The sequence below is a fragment of the Pongo pygmaeus genome, chromosome 9 (genome assembly GCF_028885625.2).
Source record: "Pongo pygmaeus isolate AG05252 chromosome 9, NHGRI_mPonPyg2-v2.0_pri, whole genome shotgun sequence".
NCBI classification, from domain to species: Eukaryota; Metazoa; Chordata; class Mammalia; order Primates; family Hominidae; genus Pongo; species Pongo pygmaeus.
In genome coordinates, this window is record NC_072382.2 from 60,573,065 (window position 1) to 60,579,923 (window position 6,859).

A 6,859-nucleotide genomic window follows, 5' to 3' on the forward strand; every position below is an offset into this window, starting at 1 on the left:
ATGCTAATTAAAATGCTATAGTATTTGTTAGAACTAATAGCAATGCAAGTGTCAGTAATGACATTGGAGACAGTTGTTGCCTTGAGTTGTGGTCATAGTCTATTCACGCTGGTATAAAAAAATACCTGAGACAAGATAATTTATAAAGAATAGAAACGTATTTCTCACAGTTGAGGAGGCTGGGAAGTCCAAGATAAAAGGGTGGGCAGGTTCAGCGTTTGGTGAGGGAACCTCTCAACTTCCAAAATGGCACTCTGATGATGACTTCTTTGGAGGGGAGAAACATTTTGTTCTCACATGGTGGAAGGTGGAAGGGCAATAGCCTAACACTGGCTTTGTAAAACCTCTTCTATAAGGGCCTAAATCCCATTCAGAAGGGAGAAGCCTTCATGGTCTAATGACCTGTTAAATGCCCCATCTCTTAATCCCATCACATTGTCAACATCAGAATTTTGAGACACATTCAAACCATAGCAGTTGTCTTGTAAAAACTAACAGAAAACTGAGAATTTGCATTAATCCTGGAAAGAGTCAAACTTTTAGAGAACATGTCAAAGGACAGGACCTAGAGCTAAGCCATGAGGGAGGGAAGGGGTTCAAATAAGTAGACCATAATGATCAGCCATGTTCAAGAGCAGCCAGGTCCAGGGCTAGGCTAGAGTGGTTTTCTGCTGAAAGGTGTGGTATAATTTTGGCCACTTTTATTCTTCCATCCTGTTCCCCCATCATGGCTTTGCTCTCAGCTATAATGTAGTGCCCCAAGATTCTCTGCATTTTACTCATTCCAAGTGACTTCCAAATAGTGTACTCTTCCCAAATACACCTCAATTCTTCAAAAATTAATAAATTAAAGAAATATCAATGCATATAAAAATTTACCGGTCCAAATATAAGGAGATTGTTCCTAAGAATTAGAATAATATTTCCCTATTAAATAGATACATTTTTGTTAACAAAGAAGGAATTTGAAAATGTTATAATCCATGCTCTTATTAAGGTTTAAAAGGACAATGCATCTATCAAAAAGGCACATCTGGACTGGTGGGGTGGCTCACACCTGTAATCCCAGCACTTTGAAAGGCCAAGGCAGGAGGATCACTTGACCCCAGGAAATTGAGACCAGCCTGGGCAATAAGGTGAGATACATTACTAAAAAAATTTTTGTTTTAATTACTCAGGCCTGATGGTGAATGCCTGTGTAGTTCCAGCTACTCAGGGGGCTGAGGCAGAAGGATTGTTTATGCTCAGGATTTCAAGGCCGCAGTGAGCTATATGATTGCACCACTGCATTCGAGCCTAGGTGACAGAGCATGACTGTCTCAAAAAATAAAATAATAATAATAATAAAAGAACTTCTGAGATCAGAAAAAAATTCTAGATAAAAAATATGGTTATGAAATATTTACAGAAAACATAACGAAGTAGTGAATAGTTGATTTAGATAAATTATGCCAGAATTCAGAGGAAATTTGTGTAGATGAAAATGATGAACAAAAATATGATAAAAGTGAAGAATAGATCCAGAAGATATAATTCATTTATAGTAGAATTTCAGAAAGTGAAATGAAGCATGTGGAAGAATAATACAAAATATAAACAGACTTCCTTGTACAAAGGAAAAATTAAGATTTGTAGAACCAAATCCCTGATTGAGCAGCGAGGTAAAGCTGATAAAAGAAAATATGCTCCTAGATATATCTAGTAACATATTTGAATTTCAAGGATCAAAAACATCTGAGAATTTCTGGCTAAAAATGGGTAATTGAACACATGTCTTTAGTTTCACTTTCCCTTAAAATCTCACTAAAATGATAGTAAAAAAAAATGTTTGAAGACAATAATTGAAAATGGCAAAGAAAAATAGAACGTCAGTAGCCAAAAAAAAAATTGGGAAGCTGAGCAGTAGATGAAGTGTAACTGACACAGCTGACTGACAAAAGCAGGATTCTAAGCTGCCGGCAGGAAAAGCCAAGAAGAACACATTCCCCTCACAGAACTCAAACTCTCAGGAATCAGTAGCTCCCACACGTATGGGGGCTGGGTGGATGGTGTTAAGAAGCTAAAGTAAGGACTGGTTAAATTGTGTTGAGAATTCAAATAGCAGTATAAGCCTGCTATTTAGAGTTACAGAAGTACATTTTTCAAAATCAGCTAAAAAATTTGAAAGTAGTTGCCTTTGTGGAGCAGTAAATGGGAGAGGGTTTATATTAAGTTACAAGTCTTCTAGAACTATTTGGCTTTTCAAATTATCATTATGCATAAGGTGAAAAAAAATACCTAATTGAAAAGTTATTTAAATAATTAAGGAGGGGAAAATAAAATTTTTATGTAAAAATAAAAATAAGTTGGCAGCGGTCTCTTGTTCTACAATTCTAAATGCCAGAAGACAATGGAGCAATGTCTATAGAATTTTCAAAGGAAATTATTGTGATCAAAAATTTCTGAACCTGGAAAAACTGTCAATACAAAAAGGCTGGAAAAATGACTTAGAAAGTAAAACTACTGCATGTCTTTATTAAGAAAAAAAAAAAAAAAAACTAAAAGAACTAAACCTCAAGCAATTCTCTGCCTGTCTGAGAAATTAAGAAAAATGAAGCTCTTATTTATAGGAAAAATGTAATAAGAAGGAAATGAATGATAACGATGGTAGTGTTTCAAATATAAATGTTAGCATCTTAATATTTGTAAAAGGTAAATATAAAGCCTAATGCTAATTAAAAAAATTCTTAAAGGAGTAGAAATATAATGTATTATGGATTACAATTTTAGCATTTAAATTAAAAAACCCATAATCTGTCACAAACGTGTGGTATAAAGGAGAAATAGCAAGAAAAAACATGTATGTTTCAATGGTTAAGCAAATAGTTATTTACTTATGTGTCGATCCCTCTCCTCATGGTTACTAGGGTTTTTGGGTGAGGATGACCGGGTAGGGGACTGGATAGATAATGCTTATATGTTTCACTGTAACAGAGAAATTAAAGTTTAATATGTTTTAAGAACAAACCATGTAATCATCAGTATAAAAGAGAGTAGATATTTTTCTAATTAATATAATATTTTTAAAAAGCATATAATATGCAAAACAAAAAGTTATCTACATACTGTTTATAGCAAATGTTTTAAAACTAAGTTGATCTAGAAAGGTTCACAGGAATACAGATTTATTAGGGAAATGCCAAAAAAAAGAGAGGCAGAAATGCCTATAGTACTATCAGAACTCAAATTAAAATTCGTGGAACAGCACACAAAGGAAGTGGAATGTTACTTAATATTGATTAGACAAGATTACCTAAAATAAAATTATAATTACTAATGCTAATCTATTAAATAACAAAGCATTAAAATACTTTAAAAAGCTGTTAGAGAAATTGATGAAAGTACAATTGTATTGACAGATTTAAAGACACATCTTATTTTTCACGACACAAATAGCAAGTGAAAAAAGTGAAAAATCAGTTGAAAATTTGCCTTAAATGATCAAATGGAGAATTGCATACACTACAAACAGAAAACACATTACTTTCCAAAGTTCATGACATTTTCACAAAAATATTTATATCCTAGGCCATAAAAAATAGTGAAAAAATTCTTCACATTTGAAACCGTACATTCTACATTCTAACAATGCAGTGCAATAAAAGTAGACATTAACATAAAAGGCAAAGAGGAAAAACTTAAATTCACTTGAAAATGGAAAACAAAAATCTCTTCTCCAATGTAACTTCTATGTCAAAGAGTTAATTAAAACTGAAATTACAAACTATTTAAAAAACAATAAAATTACCGCAAAAGTATGAAAATAGGAAGAGCAGTAATAGAGAGAGGAGTATTATTAGTATATTGTTAAATAATGGTGGAAGAAATAAAACAAGATACGCATCCAACTTAAGTAGAAAAAACATATAAGTAGCAAATAAAACCTAAGAAAAGCTGAAGGTATAGAAAATAAGAAATTAAATAAATAGGAAATAAAACAGAGTTGACAAATTTAACAGATTTTTTTTCATTCAGTAATATTGACATCCTTCTGGCAATGCAAATCAGGAGGAAAAAAGATAGAAAATAAAAATGTGCAACAGTAGGCATGAGAAGAGGGGGTAAAACTAAATATACAAAAGAGTTTTAAAGAACTAATAATACCCTGTACATCTCCATGGAAAAACATTTAGATACAAGATTGAACCAAGAGGAAGTTAAAAAAACAGAATAGAGACTTTGGTTTTAGCTCTAATGTGTAAAGAGCTTGGAAGATGCTACCCTCCACCCTTATGAGAAAAAAGTTGAACAAACTGAAAATCAACAGCTTTTCTCAGATAAATCAGGGAATAAAGTTGCAGGGGACACTACTGCCTCAAAATTTGGTGAGACAGGTAAATCCAGAGAATCAAAGCTGAGATCAGCTTACCTGAAGCAGAAGCTGCTGGATTCAACAACTGGGAAAAACAGGAAAATGATAATTTTGATGAATTTCTGGAGGTGAATGTGAACTAATAAGAGAATGAGAAACTCCTGGGGGTCACAGTCTTAGGGGTCCGATGTGCTTCTGAGTCTTACTTCCAGCAACTCCACAAGATTCTCAGGATGAACCAAAAAGATCTCCTGGCTCTGGCACAGGGAGGGAAGAGTAACCACTGTGAAACACACAGTGAATTCTCCTTAACAAAGGCCTCCTCTCCAGGGGGAAGGAATTTGCCTTTTATCAAACCTGGGGAAAGGCATTTCTCCCACTTCTAGGCTTCCTGTCTCACATAAGTGGGGAGAAAAATCTAAGAAACACTTATGAAGGCCACTGCTAGGAACACAGGTCCACCAACATACTGAGATTTGATAATAGAAACCTTCCCCTTCCCCCTAAACTGTATGACCACTCCAACAAGGCTCCAGTGTAATAACAATGGATTATAGCTAAAAGGGTTGTACACAACTGACTCAATTGAGGAAGTGTTCACAGGGAAACCCAAAGACAATGGGAGAGACATAAACAAGGACATAAAAGAAATTTGAAGCCTCTAGTAACTACATTAAACACAGCCTAATTCCCAGCCAGATTAGCGCAAATGCTTAAACTGAGGCCGATTTACCTCAGCTTCTAACATATAATATGCCTGACTTTCAGTAAAAAATTACAAAACGAGCCAAAAAGCAAGAAAAATCACAGTCTAAGAGATAAAGCAAGCATCATCAACCAGATTCAGATATAACACAGATGTTGGAATTATCAGACAGGAAATGTAAAATAACTATGATAAATGCATTAGGACCATAATGGAAAAAGCAGCAACATACAAAACAGATGGGTAATGTAAGCAGAGAAGTGAAAATTCTAAGGAAGAATTTTAAAAATTTCTAGAAATAAAAAACACTTTAATGGAAATGAATGCTGCCTTTGATCATCATTACATTGTCATACTTCATCAGTAGACTGGACATTGTTGAAAGAACCAGTGATCTTGAAGATATGTCAATAGAAACTTCCCAAACTGAAGTATAAAGAGAAAAAAGAATGAAAAAGAAGAGAATATCCAAGAACTGTGAGACAATTTCAAAAAGGATAACATACACATAATTGGAATACCAGAAAAAAAAAGAGAAATCAAAGAAGATATATTTAAAGTAATGACTTGGTAGCTTCAAAAATTAATCAATAAACCAAACCAAAAATACAAAAAGCTCAGGGAACACCAAACAGGCTAAATCCCCCAAAATTGACACCAGGACATAGTATATTCAACCTACACAAAAACAAAGGCAAGAAAAAAAATATTTATAAGAAACCAGAGGGAAAAAAACCTACCTTACCTATGGAAGAACAAGGTAAGAATGATCATAAAGTTCTTGTCAGAAACCATGCAATCAAGGCCGGACACGGTGGTTCACGCCTGTAATCCCAGCAGTTTGGGAGACCAAGGCGAGCAGATCACATAAGGTCAGGAGTTTGAGACCAGCCTGGCCAACACGGTAAAACCTTATCTCTACTAAAAATACAAAAATTAGCCAGGCATGGTGGCGCACGCCTGTAATCCCAGCTGCTCAGGGGGCTGAGGTGGGAGAATCACTTGAACCCAGAAGGCAGTGGTTGCAGTGAGCTGAGATCATGCCACTGCACTCCAGCCTGGGCAATATAAGCAAGACTGTCTCAATACAAAAACAAAAACAGAAAAGAAAAAAAAAAAAAAAAACCATGGAATCGAGAAGAGAATGGAGTAAAATATTTAAAATGTTGAAAGGAAAACCATCAGTATAGAATTCTGTAGTTAGTAAAACTAACTGTCAAAAGGGAAATAAAACTGTGTCAGGCAAAGAAAAACTGAGCAAATTCACCGCCAGCAGAAGCCTCACAAAAGAAGATATACAGATGGCAAACAAACATGTGAAAAGATGTTCAACATCATTTGTCATGAGGAAATTGCAAATTAAAACAACAATGAGATACTACTACAATTGTATTAGAATGGCTAAAATCCCAAAGTACTGACAATACCAATTGCTAGCTAGGATATGGAACAACAGGAACTCTTATTCATTGCTTGTGAGAATGCGAAATGATACACTCAATTTGAAAGACAGTTTGGCTGTACTTATAAATCAAAATATAGCTTTATAACACTATCCAATAACCTCACTGCTAGGTATTTACTTAATTTAAAAACTTATGTCCTCACAAAATCTAAACGCAAATGTTTATAACAGCTTTATTCATGATCAACAAAAGCTGGAAGTAACCAGAATGTCCTTCAATTGGTGAATGAATAAACAAACTGGTACATACGATAGATTATTATTCAACAATAAAATGAAATGAACTATCAAGCCATGAGAAGACCTGAATGCTAAATATATATAGCTAAGTGAAAAG

At 34.3% G+C, this 6,859-nt stretch overlaps 1 long non-coding RNA gene across 1 annotated transcript in view; it reads right to left on the reverse strand.

Annotated features, from left to right (window-relative positions):
- Positions 1–4,671, reverse strand: part of LOC129008210 (uncharacterized) — a 52,909-nt gene extending 48,238 nt beyond the window's left edge. Inside the window, exon 1 of the long non-coding RNA XR_010127733.1 lies at positions 4,409–4,671. This is a non-coding gene — a long non-coding RNA (uncharacterized LOC129008210). The remainder of the gene's footprint in view (positions 1–4,408) is intronic.
- Positions 4,672–6,859: the final 2,188 nt, after the last annotated feature.